The sequence below is a fragment of the Lactuca virosa genome, chromosome 4 (genome assembly GCF_052849685.1).
Source record: "Lactuca virosa cultivar CGN04683 chromosome 4, Lactuca_virosa_CGN04683_v6, whole genome shotgun sequence".
In the NCBI taxonomy this organism is placed as follows: Eukaryota; Viridiplantae; Streptophyta; class Magnoliopsida; order Asterales; family Asteraceae; genus Lactuca; species Lactuca virosa.
In genome coordinates this window covers 89,679,081-89,696,136 of record NC_136429.1, presented here as the reverse complement: position 1 = coordinate 89,696,136, position 17,056 = coordinate 89,679,081, and the positions used below count along the sequence as shown (strand labels likewise).

The 17,056-nt window shown below is 34.8% G+C and overlaps 1 long non-coding RNA gene across 1 annotated transcript; it reads left to right on the top strand.

Annotated features, from left to right (window-relative positions):
• Window positions 1-12,100: 12,100 nt before the first annotated feature.
• LOC145106219 (uncharacterized) lies at window positions 12,101-14,634 on the top strand. Its single transcript, XR_013707501.1, has 3 exons — window positions 12,101-12,752; window positions 12,862-13,595; window positions 14,130-14,634. It is a non-coding gene; the product is annotated as an uncharacterized LOC145106219 (long non-coding RNA).
• The last annotated feature ends 2,422 nt before the right edge of the window (window positions 14,635-17,056 follow it).

Below are 17,056 nucleotides of genomic sequence, written 5' to 3'. Positions count from 1 at the left end.
TTGCCAAAAGTGTAGGAGGTCATTTGAAGAAACTTGAAGACCGAAGCAAAAAGATGGTGTATTTTGGAGTAGAAGATGGAACTAAAGGGTGTCGATTATTTGATCCGGAGAGTCGGAAATTGCGGGTTAGTCGTGATGTTGTTTTTGACGAAAACGAAGGATGGAATTGGTACAAAAACAAGGAAGAGGAAGAGACGACTGCTAAAACATTCACAATAATCGAGTTGGACGGTGACGAAGTCAACCCGATGAATCCGGACATCCCCGAAGTCGATCTGGAAAATCCGGACAACCCCCATATCGAACCTATCCAGCCCGTAACAGCCCCAAGTTCTCCTACTACAACCCCGATTTCTCCAACTTTGACCGACACGGATAGCCCTCCAAACTGGGTTGGGCCAAAAGGACTCCGTTCGCTTGCCGATATCTATAATGATTCCGAAAATGTGATCCTAGAACCCGGAGAATTGTTAATGATTGCAGCGGATCAACCCTTGAATTTTGAAGAGGCGGTTACCTATAAACCATGGCGGGAGGCCATGCAAACAGAGTTGGATGCGATCGTTAAAAACAAGACGTGGCAACTCACCGACTTGCCACCGGGTCAGAAAGTGATAGGATTAAAGTGGGTCTTTAAAGTGAAAAAAGACAATCTTGGAAATGTGGTAAAACACAAAGCTCGACTTGTCGCAAAAGGTTACGTACAAAAACAACGAATTGATTTTGATGAAGTTTTTGCACCGGTAGCACGACTTGACACGATAAGGCTCTTTCTTGCCTTAGCAGCTCAACATGGGTGAGTTGTCCACCATTTAGATGTCAAGTCGGCTTTCCTTAATGGTGATCTTGAAGAGGAGGTCTATGTAAGTCAACCGGAAGGATTCGTTGACAAAGTACATAGTCACAAGGTGCTAAAACTCTCAAAAGCTCTTTATGGTTTACGACAAGCCCCTCGAGCATGGAACATTCGCTTGGATAAAAGCCTAAAAGGACTTGGTTTTTCGAAATGTTCACAAGACACGGCGGTGTACAAAAGGAACTCAAAAGGAAAAACTCTTTTAGTTGGTGTCTATGTTGACGATTTGATCGTTACCGGATCAAACAACGAAGACATTATCGAATTCAAGGACCAAATGAAAAAAGAATTCGAAATGAGTGACTTGGGTTTACTTTCTTACTACCTTGGAATAGAAGTGGCACAAAAGAAGTGGGGAATTTCTTTACGACAAACGGATTACGCAAAGAAGATTTTGGATCAATTTGGGTTACTAGATTGCAACCCTGCAAGTTCACCGATGGAACCAAAGTTGAAAGTCAAGAAAGACGAAGACGGTGAAAAAATTGACCCGACCGAATATAGACGAGTAGTGGGATGTTTGAGGTACTTGACGCATACTCAACCAGATTTGTCGTACGCGGTTGGAATTGCAAGTCGTTTCATGGAGCAACCCACCACTTTGCATTTCCAAGTAGTAAAACACATTTTACGATATGTCAAAGGAACCATTGATTACAGACTCAACTATGGAAAGGGTCGTGAAGTTGAAGACTTGGTTGGGTTTAGCGATAGTGATCATGGTGGTGACAAAGTTAGTGGAAAAAGCACAAGCGGGATGATTTTCTACCTAGGAAGAAATGCGGTGACATGGCAATCTAAAAAACAAAGGACCGTTGCTTTGTCAACATGCGAAGCCGAGTTCATGGCAGCCACGGCAGCGGCATGTCAAGCCATTTGGCTTGGTAATCTCGTGAAGGAGCTTACAGGTGATCATGTTATGCCTATCACGTTGTATGTTGACAACAAGTCAGCAATTGAGTTGATGAAGAATCCCGTGTTTCATGGTAGAAGCAAACACATTGACATTCGCTATCACTTCATAAGAGAATGTGTCGAGGAAGGGAAAGTTGTAGTGGAACATGTCGACTCAAAGGATCAGCGAGCAGACATCTTTACAAAGGCCTTGACACAAGTGAAGCACGGCGAAATGCGAAATATGATCGGTGTGACAGATATTGAACTTGGTCCGGTTTAAGGGGGAGAATGTGATATAAACCTGACCACACACAAAGTCAGAAACATCTTCCTTGTTTCATGGTAGGCGTGACTTTAGTTTTCCCTATGTTTGAAAATAAGCCATACATTTGGTAGAATAATAAATTTGGTTGCAGCTATCCATGACTTTTACCAAGTAGTTAGGATTTTTTAAGCTTATATAAGAAGCTGAATCGTAGGCTTGAAGTGAAGAATATATTGTAATTTGTCTTTCAAATATTTTATCAACAATAGCCTTTTGGCAACATCTCCATGCACGTCCAATTTATTTAGATAACATCTGAAACCCATATTTGTTCACAAAACTTTAGCTTTCTTGCATACAAATTATTTTATAAATTCCAACAGTATGAAGTGTAAAAATTGTAAACCAGTTTAAAACAATTTTTAAAGGGTTTTATCAAAATTTATAAAACAATGTACAAAAAACTAAAAATAATAAAAAAAAAGATTAAAAGTTGTAAGACAGTTATATAATTTTAAAATGTTGCAAAAAATTTGTCCAAAAGTACATCGTATTTGTAACAAAATTTAAAGAGTGGACCAAATTTGTATCAAAGTTAAAACTTAGGTTAAAAATGTAATATTGAAATTTAGCCGACTGTACATGGTATAAAATTATACAAGGTGGGAATAAAAAAAATCAATGTTCATTACATTTTTATGTTATAATTTAAGTTTGTTGGCAACTTGAAGTCATGAGAATAGTTGATTTACCAAAAATAAAGTTATAATTAAAAATAAATATCCAACAACAATGGAAAAAATGTTGCATAAAAGGAAATTGCTACTTAATGCATCATACTCAAATGCATTAGATTCAACAATTAAAATAATTTCGTGCAAAAAAAAGTTTAGGAGCATTATCAACAAACTCCACCTTAAGACTAAACCATTCTCAAGCAACATAAACTTCCAACCTTTAATGGGTAGCAAAAAATAAGTAGTGTCAAAAGTCCCGAAGGACTTATATTTCAAAACCAAAATACCTTAGGGTATCAAATGCTTAAACAAAATAAACGATCTTCACGTTAATCTTCTTCAATGAACGGGCGATAAAATCTCAGGTTCCCAAAACTCCCAAATATGAAAGTTTCTAAAAATCACAACCATAAAAGACAATGACCTAAAATTCTAAAAGAGTTCAATCCACAATGAAATCTCATGAATTGTGGGTGATTCCAAAGATCTCTCTCCTCCAAAACAATCAGTTTCTCTCTTTCGTGAAAGTTTGAGCTAGTAATACTCTCATTTATATTGTCACAAGGAAAACTTGTGATAATTTAAAGGTAGGAGCTCATACTCAAAATAATCTATAAATAAAATTCGATTCTAACCTTGTAAATGTTTTGAAGAAAATTGATTATAGAAATACTTTTATAGGAAAAAAACATTTGGGACTTATAGGGCGTGTTTGACAAAAGTAGCTGTTAGCTGGAAGCGAGTAGCGGTTAGCTGGTAGCGGGTAGCTGGTAGCGGAAAACTGTAGCTTTTATTTGTTATATGAATGTTTGGCAAAAGTAGCTGAAAGCTTTTGAAATATATAAAATTACATAAAAGGACAATTGATTAAAAATAAATAAATATATAAATATATTTTTAAGGGTAATTATGGAAATTGATTTCAAAAGCTCAGTAACGTTTTGTTAAACGCTACATGAAGTAGCTTTTAGAATTGAAGCGTTTTGTTTAAACTAAAAGCTAAACGCTCGTACTGCCAAACGGAGCTTTTTGTTTAAACTAGAGCGTTTTGTTAAAAGCTAAAAGCTAGAAGCTCCCAAACGCTTCTAAAAGCTCCGTGCCAAACACGCCCATAGAAGTCAAAAGCGAATTCCCGACTCAAATGATCGGCAACATGAACAACTATCAATGGCCCATATTTCAAGGGGACAAAAAAAATTTACGGGCTAATATATATATATATATATATATATATATATATATATATATATATATATATATATATATATATATATATATATATATATATATATAGAGAGAGAGAGAGAGAGAGAGAGAGAGAGATAAGTTCAATTGAGAAAATAAAAAAGGTTGAGAATGTGAGAATCATTCTCAGCCACTTATTTATTTTTGCCGCAAAAGCATAGTTTTAAGATAAAATAAAAAAATTATTTTTTTTATACTTTCAGCTATCGTTATTCATAAGTGAATAAAAATACATCAGATTTTTGCTACAGTACATTCCTTATTCACTTATGAATAAAAATATATAATTAATTTTTTTTACAGTTTAAGTATCATTTATACTACTTATTCATATATGAATAACAAATTAACTGTAACAAAAATCTGATAAATGTTTTATTCATATATGAATATAAAATATGACGACAACTAATACACGTTTTATTCATATATAAATATAATATATGACGAAAAATGATGTAAAAAATATATTTTATGTAAGAAAACTTTATTACGTGTCATATTCATATATGAACGATACTTAAACTATAAAAAAAAGTTAAGCATACGTTTTATTCACAAATGAATAACGAATGTACTCACTTATGAATAACGAGAGCTCAAACTTTAAAAAAATTAATTTTTTTATTTTATCTTAAAACTATATCAATATGGATGTCTATTTATAGAAAATAAAACATTATGAATTTTGATATATTTAAAATAATTTTTCGATAAAAATGGCTTTCTAAAAAAAAATGCTTTTGTGTATATTAAGGTAATGATTAGCATAGTTTAAGGAAACATGTTTGGTTGGAAAACACATGTTTATCCGTTATCCATTTCCGACGGTACGCCTAAGTGTTTTGCGACAAAATAAATGTGTGGCTGAGAATGATTCCCCCATTCTCAATTTTTTTTTTTCAATTGAACCCTCCTATATATATATATATATATATATATATATATATATATATATATATATATACTATCTTATAAAACAAATCTCACTGTTTCTATAAATAGATTGAATATAATAATATTATTTTTTTAAGACGTCCAAACCTTTAAGATAATTGTACAAATAAACAACAATAAAATAATGTTAAAAATTCTAAGCCACATTTTTAATCCTTATATTTCTCAGCAAATCTGATCTTTATCCCTCAATTTAAGGTTCATTCAAAATTTGAAACATTTTTTATCCAAATACGCTCCATATCTTCCCTCATCTTCTTCGTGGTTTCATCTTCTCCTGCCAAACCACGAAGAGACTCAAGGCTTACTCCACCTTCTTCTTCTCTCTTGCGTAAGGATTGAAAGTACATTGACTTGTGTACAACAAATAAACCAATTTCTCCCTGAAGGTAAGATCACCGTTCCTAAAGTAGTTTCCATGTAAGCATAGTTATTTCATTGCATCGCCCATAAATGGCATAGAGATCGATTTAATAAGCTGTTATGTTGTTATTGCTATTAGATTTAAAGGTATCGATTACTCTTCTTCTTATTGTTTCTTTCGTTTTTTTAATCAAATTCTCCTTCTTCTAATTGTTTCGATCATTTTTTCATGTGTCTGATTTGAGGTGCTAGATTGATGGATCTTGCGATTGACACTTTGGGGTTTAGGGTACCTTAATGTTGGAATGAAATTTTCATTTCGATCTCTTCAAAGCTTTAAGAAGCAAAGGAACTGGTTCTACATCTGTTTATTTGTAAGGGTAAGAATCCATCTTTCTATGGAAACCTCGTGTAAATGACATCATTAGCTAACATGAAGCTTCCTCTAGAATCTTGCCAAATATCCTTTTTACATTGTTGACAAAGTTGTACATTTTCTTCTTTTGATTAAATTATCTGTATGAGTTTGGTGTCCTTTTTGCTTGATGGACTCCATGAACATATCAACCGTTATGCAGTCGTTAACATTGTCTATGATGGTGTACTTTGAAAGGCCATGGGTATTGGTGAAATCAAACACAATACACAGTAATTTCTTCACAAGGTGAGATGAATTAAACTTCTTTTTTTATCATTTGTCTCCTATCAAAGCACGTGTTTTTCATATTATTTAGGGTTAAATGAAAAAATAGCAACATTAACATTTCACTGCATCTTCTGTTATGCTCAAGTTTCATTAAATCAACCAGCAGGTCTTTAGACTATTAGTCCTATCGTTGACGGCTAACCTGGACCGTTATACCCCTGGAAATGGGAACAGATAATTATATCAATGTCCTTTAATACATATAACTTTTGATTGTTACGATTTGATATATTCGATTTTATAAATTAAATGTCCTAGGATAACAAATTGCTGACCTGCTTACTTGCATCTTTGGTTTTTGATACAGATTAGCACAAGTAGTTATGCAGGTGATGGAACTAATTGAGATTATTTTCCCCATAGTTGATAAAGTTGAGAGAACAAAGCAACAAGTGAAGCTAGAGACTAAAAAATAGAAGAAAATCAAAGCAAGTTACCATGGAATACATAACTAACTTGGTTAGTTACCATCATGTTGACTTTCCAATTACCAAATTTATAACAGATTCCCATTTTTTGTTTTGCCACAATGTTGGCCTTCCGATCACAAAGTTCTACTGGCATCTTTTAGTCGACCCTTAATGGGGATTTCCAAATCTCTTTCTCTGTTTCATTAAATGTATACTATTCAATCAGTTTTACATGTCATTAACCATGTCTCAATTTTAATTTCTTGACTAATATGTGCAGAAATGAGCGAGTTTACTCAATGGGTGGAATGATTACCTGTATCATTATCCAGGGAGAGAAAATATGTTTTTTTTGTTAATATAATTACATGTGCAGAAATGACCGAGTTTACTAAAGTGTTGGAATGATTACTTGTTTAATATGATTACCTTCTTCAGTAGTTTTGAAATGATTCTCAGGCTACATGATGCTGAAATTATCATCAAATGAAGGTTGCGATGCAACTGACAACACATTGTAGCAAATGTCACATACAAAAACAAGGCTGTTACTATTAACACCATTACTAAAAATATGTATGTTTTGTTCAAAAAGAAATATAAGGCTTTGTAGCAAAGGAAGATCTAAAATTAATGTATAACTACAATATTTTCTCGATTGTTACATAAAACATGAAAGTAGGATGCTATACTAAACAAATCAAGGTAAGTACATTGTTATTTGTTATGTTTATCCATTCGTTATTTTTATAACATTTCTAATGTGTATATATTTACAGGTCTGACAAAGGTTTTTGATAGCTTATTTTATTTCCTTATTTTTATTAGTTTATTTTAGATTTTTAGATCTTTTTATCATTATTGCATTGTATTTTATTTATTTTCTTTAGTATGGATCGTACCGGGTGCTTTTTATGTTGCATGAGGTATTTTGCAGGGTTTTGGAGCTTATCGCGATTGTGGATTAGAGTGAAGACGGACTTGTGGGCTCTCGAGGCGCTATTGGGCTTGGCGGATCCACCAAAGGAGATTTGGGCTTAAAAAGATAAAGGCTTGGATGAAGTGGGCTTGTGAAGATGGATCATGGATAATTAATTTTGGGTTTGGAGCATCCACATTTGAAGATAAAAGATGATTGGCTGATTTGAATTACATGGATATGGAGGGGACCAAAGGAATCTTTGGTAGTGGAAGGGTGGAGTGGTGGAATGAAGGACCAATAACATATCAGCAACATTTGCGCGGGTGGAATTTCCGTTGCGCGGGTACCCGCGCAACTGCCCAGTTTGGGCATTTTGGTCATTTGACTTGCCATTACCTTGGGGGATCAGACCTAGCAGCCATAACTTCGATTTTACACCATTGGAGACCTGTAGGAGGCGATTTTTGAAGCTCAAGACTCATTTCTCTTCATCTTTCCAAGATTTTTGGTAGTTTCTTTATGCAATTAGACTTTTGTGATTGTTGTTCTATTGCCATGAGTGGCTAAACTCTTTATATTGGTTAACTTTGGTTAAAACCTTTGAATGTTTGTGTGTTTTTGAAGGATTCATGCTAGATTATCGATTATCTTATGTTTATGGTTCTAGATCATATTTCTTATGCTTGTTTAATGCTTTGATCATGAGCTTGGCACTTGAATGAGCTATTGTTAGTTTATTTCTTTGGTTTTGCATTGAATCATTGAATTAACTTAGAACAAGGGCTTTATGATGGTAAAAATCATCTCTAGTTTATTAATCATAGCTCCTTTATGGATGTGTAAGCATTGACATCCTCTAGGAATTGGGGATTCCTTCTTTCTTAAGGCTAATTAACTTCTTGGGTTCAATTGCTTCAATTAAACCCTTGATCTTGATTAAGAGGGTGTGTTGTGGGCTTCCCCAACCTCCATACTACCTAAGAGGAATCTTGGCATATCATGCTTCATGATTGCTATAACCAATTTGGGATGAATGATAAGCTTCATGTTGAATCCTAATGATAAGCACACAAATGTTCATTGTGTTGAATTGCCTTAGTTAACCAACTCTCTCCAATTTGTGAGCATCTCACTATCTTGCTTAATTGCAAGTTTTTAGTTATTCAAGTCTTTTAGTTTTCAAGCAATCATAACACCCCCCTTTTAGTTTAATTGTATTTAGTTAGTTTATTTACAATAGTTCTTTTAGATTGCATTGGTGATTGAATACAACCATTTCCCCGAGGATCGATACCCCTTTTTACCATTATATTACGTTTTATTTGCAAACAAAGGGTGTAATTTTCTTGGTGGACTTGACATCCCATCAAGTTTTGGCGCCGTTGCCGGGGAAATTGGTTATTGTTATTTGATTGTTTATGCCTAGGTCTACAAGAACCGGTGAACTACTCTACAATCCGGAAATTGAAAAAGAAGCAAAAAGGTTGAAAAAGTTAGCCAAACAAGCAAAGCAACAACAACTAGTTCAAGCGTCTTCCTCTTTTCCACTAATCAACATAGAAGATCAAGTTCATACTTCAAGTGATACCGACACCGAGCCGAGTTCTCCAATTGTTGGTCATTCCTTTGAAGACATTCCGTTTGAAAACTACATAGCCATGAATCACACTCCACCTCACAATCCCAACCCAAACCTAAACAATCAAGATGCCAATACACCACCCCAACAACCAAGACAACAACAAGAACCTCTCATTGATATGCCACCTTGGAATCAAGCCCCTCCTCAAAACCAACCCAATTATCCGCAACCACAAAACCAACAATTCCACCAAAACAACCAACCTCAAAACAATGCTTTTCAAGTTCAACAAGTACATTACCCTAATCAACCCAATTACCAACACCCTCCAATGTACCAAAACCCAATGTACCCCCAACAACAACCTCCTTACAACCAATACCCTAACTACCAACCTTATCCACCACCAATCTACAATCCCCAACAATACCCATACCCACCTTACCAACAACATCCTAATTACTTGCAACAAACTCCCAATTACCCCAATCCACCCAATCCCCCTCAAGAGTTGACACTTCGACAAATGATGGAGACGGATGTTACTCACACACCTCTTGGTATTGTTTATCCCGCAAACCGCCGAGGGATTGAATTGAAGTCAAGTTTCATACATCAACTCACCAAGTTCCATGGTTTGGATATAGAAGATCCTCAAAGGCATTTGAAGTCCTTTCATATGATATGTGTTAGCATGTTGCCCGAAAATGTGACATTGGATGATTTCAAGCTAACCGCCTTCCCGCTCACCTTAGAAGATAAAGCTAGAGAGTGGTTATTCAACTTACCACCGGGATCTATTCACACATGGGAAGAGTTACTCAAAGCCTTCAATAGCAAGTTCTATCCCACCTCCCGAATTTCAAGCCAAAGAAGTGACATTTTGGGGATTCGTCAAGGGGAGAATGAGACTTTTCATGATTTTTGGGAGCGATTCAACAACTTATGTACAAGTTGTCATCAACACAACATTCCCGAACAACTACTTCTTCAACAATTTTATGAGGGTATGAATGAAAAAGATCGAAGGATGATTGATGCTTCAAGTGGTGGTGACATCTTCAACAAAACCCCTCAAAAGATAAGATCACTTTTTACTCGCAAAGATCCCATGTGTTTTCTGTTCTAGACCAATTACAATTTGAGGTAACTTTCTGCTTCTTGGAGTTTACTAAATACTATATTTTAATTATTTAACAAACAATCCAACTCTAAAAGTGTATTTATGCCAATGTCTACTTTGCAAGTTGTTTAGTTAGAAATTATTTCCATTTTGATAATTGTTATTTTTTTAAAAAATTTTTAATTTTTTAATTTTTTAAATTTAAATTTATTTTTATTTTTTATTTTTTTTATTAGGATGGAATTGCTATAATTGTTTAAATTACAACGTTGTAAATTGTAATAGGAAGAAATGAAAGTAGGATGTTATGGTAAATACGTTTTGGTATTTAGTTGTCTATTCCTTGATTTGCTTAATATGCAGGTGAATGGAACCAAAAGACTTAGTTTGCACACTTTAACTCCATGATCTTTGTTGTATGGTTGTTGGAAGTTGGAACGTTATTTTTTTTGTAATATGTATATCTAGAGGGGATGTTGTGAATTGAAACATTAGTTTGTCTATTATCAGTTTTGCTCAACAACTACAAACTGTAATGTTAAGTGAAAGTCAAAAGGATGAAAGGAAGCACTCTCTACCTCCTAATGATTTCAGATATGACAAAACACGTGAGATGCTAAGACGTTTTGCTCACTAATTCCATCTCATAATCTCATTAACACCTAATTTTATTGAGCAAACATGATGAATTCTTTTCTATATTCTTTTCGAGATTAAGGTAAAAATCTACAATAATTTTTAGGGTTGGATTAATTAACGTATCCCACAACTAATCGATAATTAAATTCAATATGATATGCAATCACTCCATACAAGACTCACTCACTCGGTAATGTGGTTTTCTCCTTTTTGGCTCAAAGTCAAATATAGTACCTCCGACCAAAAGCAACAAACAACGATTACAAAAGTTCTAAAGTTAATATAAAACATAGAAGAGTGTATATGACAATTTATCTAATATTTTTATTAACACCACCATTATGTTTTAAAGAAAATCATTTATCATACGCCTGTCAAAAGAAACTATTAACCCTAAACAATATTTAAAAGAAAATTAATAGTTACCAAAAGAAAAATAATCCAAAAAACCGCCCAAAAAAAATAATCATCGTCAAAAGAAACTTAACCCAAAAAATATCCGCCAGAGAAAACTACTAACCCAAAACAATTTTCCGAAAGAAAAATAATTGTCACCATTTTTTGAGTTTAATATCTCCTTTGTCCAACTAATATGCGTGTTATGAAAAATAAAGATAAACTTATATTCTAACGAATGTGCAAAAAACTCGCAAACAAAAGAAGGCATGTATATTTGTTGTCTACAAAAAAATGTCATTTAATAATGTTTTTATTTAGGTCAAATCACATGTTTAACCTAAGATCTACTATTTGAATATTTTTATGAAAGACAGTTTTGAGCACTATTTGATTATAAGGTGTTGACCCTTCGATATGAGGGAAAAAAGTCTTGTTGTTTTATTTAGATAAGGCAGTTAATATAAGAAACTTGCTAAATACAAAATACAAACTCCACATATTACATCAAAAGATTATTTACCCAATATATCAATTCTGTTTTGAACACCAAGCAGTGGATTTAGATCCAAAAAGAACGAAATTACAATTACCAATTGTCCATTCTCATCGTTATAAACATTGTTATTCGAAACATACATATAATCCAAATATAGTTGTAAGAATCATTATGAAATATACATTTAATAACATTTCATATTTATTTGTACAAATAAACCCATAAACAAAATTCTTATTTGAAATATATTAATTTTTAAATCGTACGGATTATAAAGCTTTAAGTAGAAGTATATTATGCAAATAGTTTTATACGGGAAACTACTTCATTGCCGCTAAATTATTATATAAATTTAGTTAAAGGCTGAATTTTAAGAGGTACAATACATGATTCGATTTGTATAATAAATTTATGCATTGAATCTTATTTGGTCAACAAAAGTAGGACTAAGAATGGATCATTTGAATCAAATTTTTTTTTTTCAAAAAAAACATAGAATGCGTTTGACACTGATCGAGGTTGTTGGATCCGAGATCTTGGCAAATATACATGGATTCCAGCCAGTCTCCCCTATATCCGGTGAACTTCTACATCACCTTCATTTCCACACTATTTCACTGCCTTTTCCATCTATCTTCCCCCCTCTAAGAGAAAACCTAAATATCACCTTCAACCACCTAACCCCTTCAACTACTTGACTCTATTCCTTCTCCATCTTTGACCGCTTCCACCATCCTCACCTCCACTAATACGATCATCTCACTTATCTCTTTGTAAAAATTCTAATGTTTAAACCACACAATCCCTACTGAAACTATTCCTCCCATAATTGTTACCACCAAGATTCGCCACAATCGTCGCCCCTTCAACCATCAAGAGCCATTATCGTGTCTGCCGCCTTCAACCACCGCTATGGTCTCGGAAAATATCTTTCTATTTCGGCCCACTCCTATATTCGGCATCATCATGGCCAGTAAGTAGTTACCACTATATTGTCTCCACTAGCAGCCATCATCCTCGCTGGTATACGTCATCACACCATGGCCCTAATATTACCCATATTTTTCCTTTCGCCTACAACCATCTCTACCAAGGTACATAACCACAACTTTGTTCGGTATGCAGAAGAAATAGGGTTTGGCAATGGGGTTTCAGGTTTGCATCCAATCTATCTTTATTTGTATTTTATTTTACTTGAATCTTTTAATGTATATCATCCATTAGCGACTAATGGAAGTTTCTATCTTCTCACATCGAATTCCAGGTTACATCTCTCTCTGCCTCTCTATTTCCTTCAAATTTGTCTACTCTTTGAAATTGATGATTGGTTTGGCGCTTTCAGGGTTGGAATCTGAGTAATTTCTCATTTGATTGCTTTCTCTTCCATTATCTCCATTCCGGTGTAACTTTCTCTCAATCCAAAAATTGAAAAAATGCTAAATTTTGATCGCCCTCTCTCTATATCTATATCTCTGTCTATTTGTTTTGTTTGTCAAGAGTTCATTATGTATATATCTGTTTCTATCATTTTGGTGTGTATATAAGTGTGAAAAATAGTCAATAAAGTACCTCCTGGTCTCAAATTTTTAGGGTTAGTGTTCTTCATCACCATTCTTACTGACTGAAAGGTTAGTATTGTTTATTTTAATGATTATTTTGTTGGATTGTCTTGTATATTCTCACAATTACATGAAGACGGATATAATGTATCAATGTACTTGCGTTTGGTCTGTTGTTGGATTGGATTGGCTTGGACATTTTGTACAACTCTTTCCCATTGAGAAAATTTAATTTACTTTTTTTATTAATGTTGTCAGCAATCTGTTGTACTTAATTTGCTATATTACTCAAATATGCGTTTGATGTTTGATCAGGAACCGCTAGGTGCAAAAAATGGAGTTGAACATGCAAGGTTTTATTCATGTCGTATGTAGAGTTGTAGTTTTATATTTATCGGTTATTGGGGCTCATAGGCCAATCTTTTTTTCTCATCAACCGGTATGCATTCACTTTATCTGCAATGACTACTTTTATCACTTAAATCCATGTATCATATTTGCACAATTGAGAAAAACTTTAGTGCACAATATATAGGTTTAAAGGTCCAGTGGTGTGGATATTTCCTTTATTAGGCTTAAAGATGATGATATGCACCTTGAGGCTAATTCAAATCAGATATTAGTTTATGTGGCATTAATGGTTTAGTAGTCTATTTATCTTAAGTCTCTTGTTTATATGTCAAAGTGGAAAGTTGATGGCTTAAAAAGGTAATTAGTATGGCGTGAGATTAATTTGCCAAAACCATTTCAAAGGAAAAAAATAGGATTGAAGATTTTCAAAAGAATTAGAGTTTTACTTTGTTTCTTCAGTTTCGTAGGTAGTCATTTATCCCCTCCATATGGTTTACAAAAATTGAAAAGATCTCTTTGTTATTCATGTACCATCTTATTTTTTATTCATAGATTTGTATAGTTTTCATGAACTTTACAAAAAATATTTATGGGATTTTCAGTTGTTTTTCTTTTATCTTAGGTACAGTTGGTTACAAATGCAAGGACCCCGAGATTTGAACATGACAATAACGGGTTCATTTTCTATTAATGTCACACCCCGAAACCGATGGCGGAAACGTTCCGGGGCGGAGGACGTCATGTGTAGCATCACAACCAATGAATAACAGCAATCATAGCAACACAACCATTACAGTGAATACTTAAATAAAAATGTTTACATCAGTGAAACTTTGTCTGAAACTTTGTTTGAATTACATCCAATAGCTTTGTATAGTATAAACATAAAACTTTTATTGCTCCAGTTCCTCGAAAATCCAGCAAGTACCTATCTACTGATTTCCTGAAAATACAAGCAGTTTGAAAGAGTATCAGCATAAAGCTGGTGAGATCATAAGTGGTGGTTTGTAGTGAAAATCGTTGATGAGTTGGGAAAATATTTGTATAGTTTCAAAAAAATCCGATATTTTTCTTAGTGAAAATGTAGTGTTATCAGTTCTGTAATAAACCATGAATATCTGTATGTTTCCAAGAAAATCCAATATTTTCTTTAGTGAAAAGGTAGCGTTATCGATTTCGTATAAACCATGAATGTTCGTTACTGAAAACTGTAGTGATATGCGAAAATACTACCTCATGTGATTATCTAAAACTAATCATGAAGTATAAGTATTTTGTATGTGAAACCATTGCATAATCGATTCTGTTTGAAAACCCTGGCTTTAGCCAGTATACGTAGTGTGTATCAGTTCTATTTAGTAAAAATAAAACTGTTGAAGAGTGTCAGGTTGTAAACTAAAGGTGATTTATACATATTGTGAGTCGTATAACCATGCTTGATATGACTAGAGACCTTTCCAACGTTCTTCAGGCGTCGAGTTAAATGACATTTGTACATCTCAGGCGTGCCCGCCTAACTGTAGCTAGCAGTCCAGATGTGGGATTGTCAGTCCCGAATAGATCTATTCACAAATCTCACGCTCTCCCTCCAGGAGACTCTGGTTATACAGTGGTAGGATTTATCCCTGTACACCTAAGGGTACAGTAGTGAAGTAGCGCCTCACAGTATCGTACAATCTAGTTTACATGTAGTGTAGTAGCGTTCTATCGTAGTGAAAATCCGTATGTATACCGTATATAGTGATAATTACAGTTATGAAAACCATGATAAAATAGTGATGTAACTGTAAACTATTTCTGTCTTAGTGCATATGTTTAGTAGTGAAAGTTTTCTGTACTCGTTATGTTTAGAAAATCCCAAACTATACCGATTATAGTTTGCATGTATAGTGAATAGCGTGTCCGGAAAACTATGCAAATTTTAGTGAAAACGTCCCTTATGCTCAACACAGTACAAAAGGGTTAAAGTATGAGATTTGCATAAGTTTGTAAAACATTTATGTTTAGCTTGTATTCCCCCCTGAAAACATTAAAAATACGGAAAATGTAGGGGTATGAACTCACAGTTCTTGCGTGAAATCGCTGACTGAAATGAAGATCCTCGAGTTGTTGCACGTGACACTTAACGGAATCCTATTATCAAATAAATACATATATGTATCTAAATTAGCGATTTCGTTAGATAACGTGTTATAGGAACACTTGTATTCGGTTGAGGAATGTTACCGGGACTTGATCGAATTGATGAAAGTGGGTTTTCAGCCAAAAGCACCACTTAAAAGGTGTTTACGGTCGTAAACTAGGGTTTACGGTCAACAGACAGTTTACGGCCGTGAACGGGGTTTACGATCGTAAACTGGGGTTTGCGGTTTCTAAAGGCTTGGTGAGTTTACGACCGTAAACTCAAGAACAGGGTTTACGGTCTTTGAAGGCTTGGACCGTAAACTCAAGAACAGTGTTTACGGTCTTTGAAGATGGACCGTAAACTCAAGAACAATGGCGCTGATTTCGAAGAGATAAGCGTTTTCAGACGTTCCGAAGTGACTCCAAACGGTGTTTCTCGATGTTTCCCGAAGTTTGAATGTGTTTTTAGGTGTTTACGGTCAAGGTTCTTAGAGAGAGAAGGAGAGAGTTTTTTGGCCAGAAATGTTCAAATGAAGGTGGAGGTCTCATATTTATAGTGGTTTTGTGGCCGGTAGTGGGGGTCCACCCTTGCTCACCGTAAACAGGTATACGGTCGTAAACTCACTTAGGCCAGATTTGATTGATTTTTCGAGATATTCGGGTTTCCGCGCGATTTTTGGTTCCGACTCGTAAGTAATTTAATTACATATAACTAGATTATTTTCTAAACCAAGAAGTTTGACGGAAAAGTTAATGAATTCGAAATTTTTTTAACGGAAATCGCGTAACGGAAACGGACAAAGTTTCGGGTTGTCACATCATCCCCCCGTTAGAGGGAATTTCGTCCCGAAATTCGAACATAGAATACAAATCATGGATTAGGAAGGAGATGTGGATACTTCTGTTTCATCTGATCTTCGCGCTCCCAAGTGAATTCAGGTCCCCGCTTGGCATTCCAACGAACCTTCACTATCGGGATACGACTTTGTTTCGTGCGTTTGACTTCCCGATCCATGATTTCGACAGGTTCTTCCATGAAGTTTAGGTTCTCGTTGATTTCAATCTCGTCGAGAGGCATCACAAGTGTCTCATCGGACAGACACTTCTTTAGGTTCGATATGTGGAAAACATGATGGATGTTGCTGAGCTCTCGCGGTAATTGGAGTTTGTATGTTACGGGACCGATCCTAGCAAGGATTTCGAACGGTCCAATGTACCTTGGGTTTAGCTTTCCACGCTTCCCAAAGCGTATCATGCCTTTCCAGGGTGAGACCTTCAGAAGGACGCGGTCACCAACCTGGAACTCCAAGGGTTTTCGTCTCTTATCGGCGTAACTCTTTTGTCTATCTCGTGAGGCTTTCAGTCGTTCCCGGATTTTTACAATCTTCTCAGTTGTCTCTCGGATAATTTCACGACCAGTGAGAG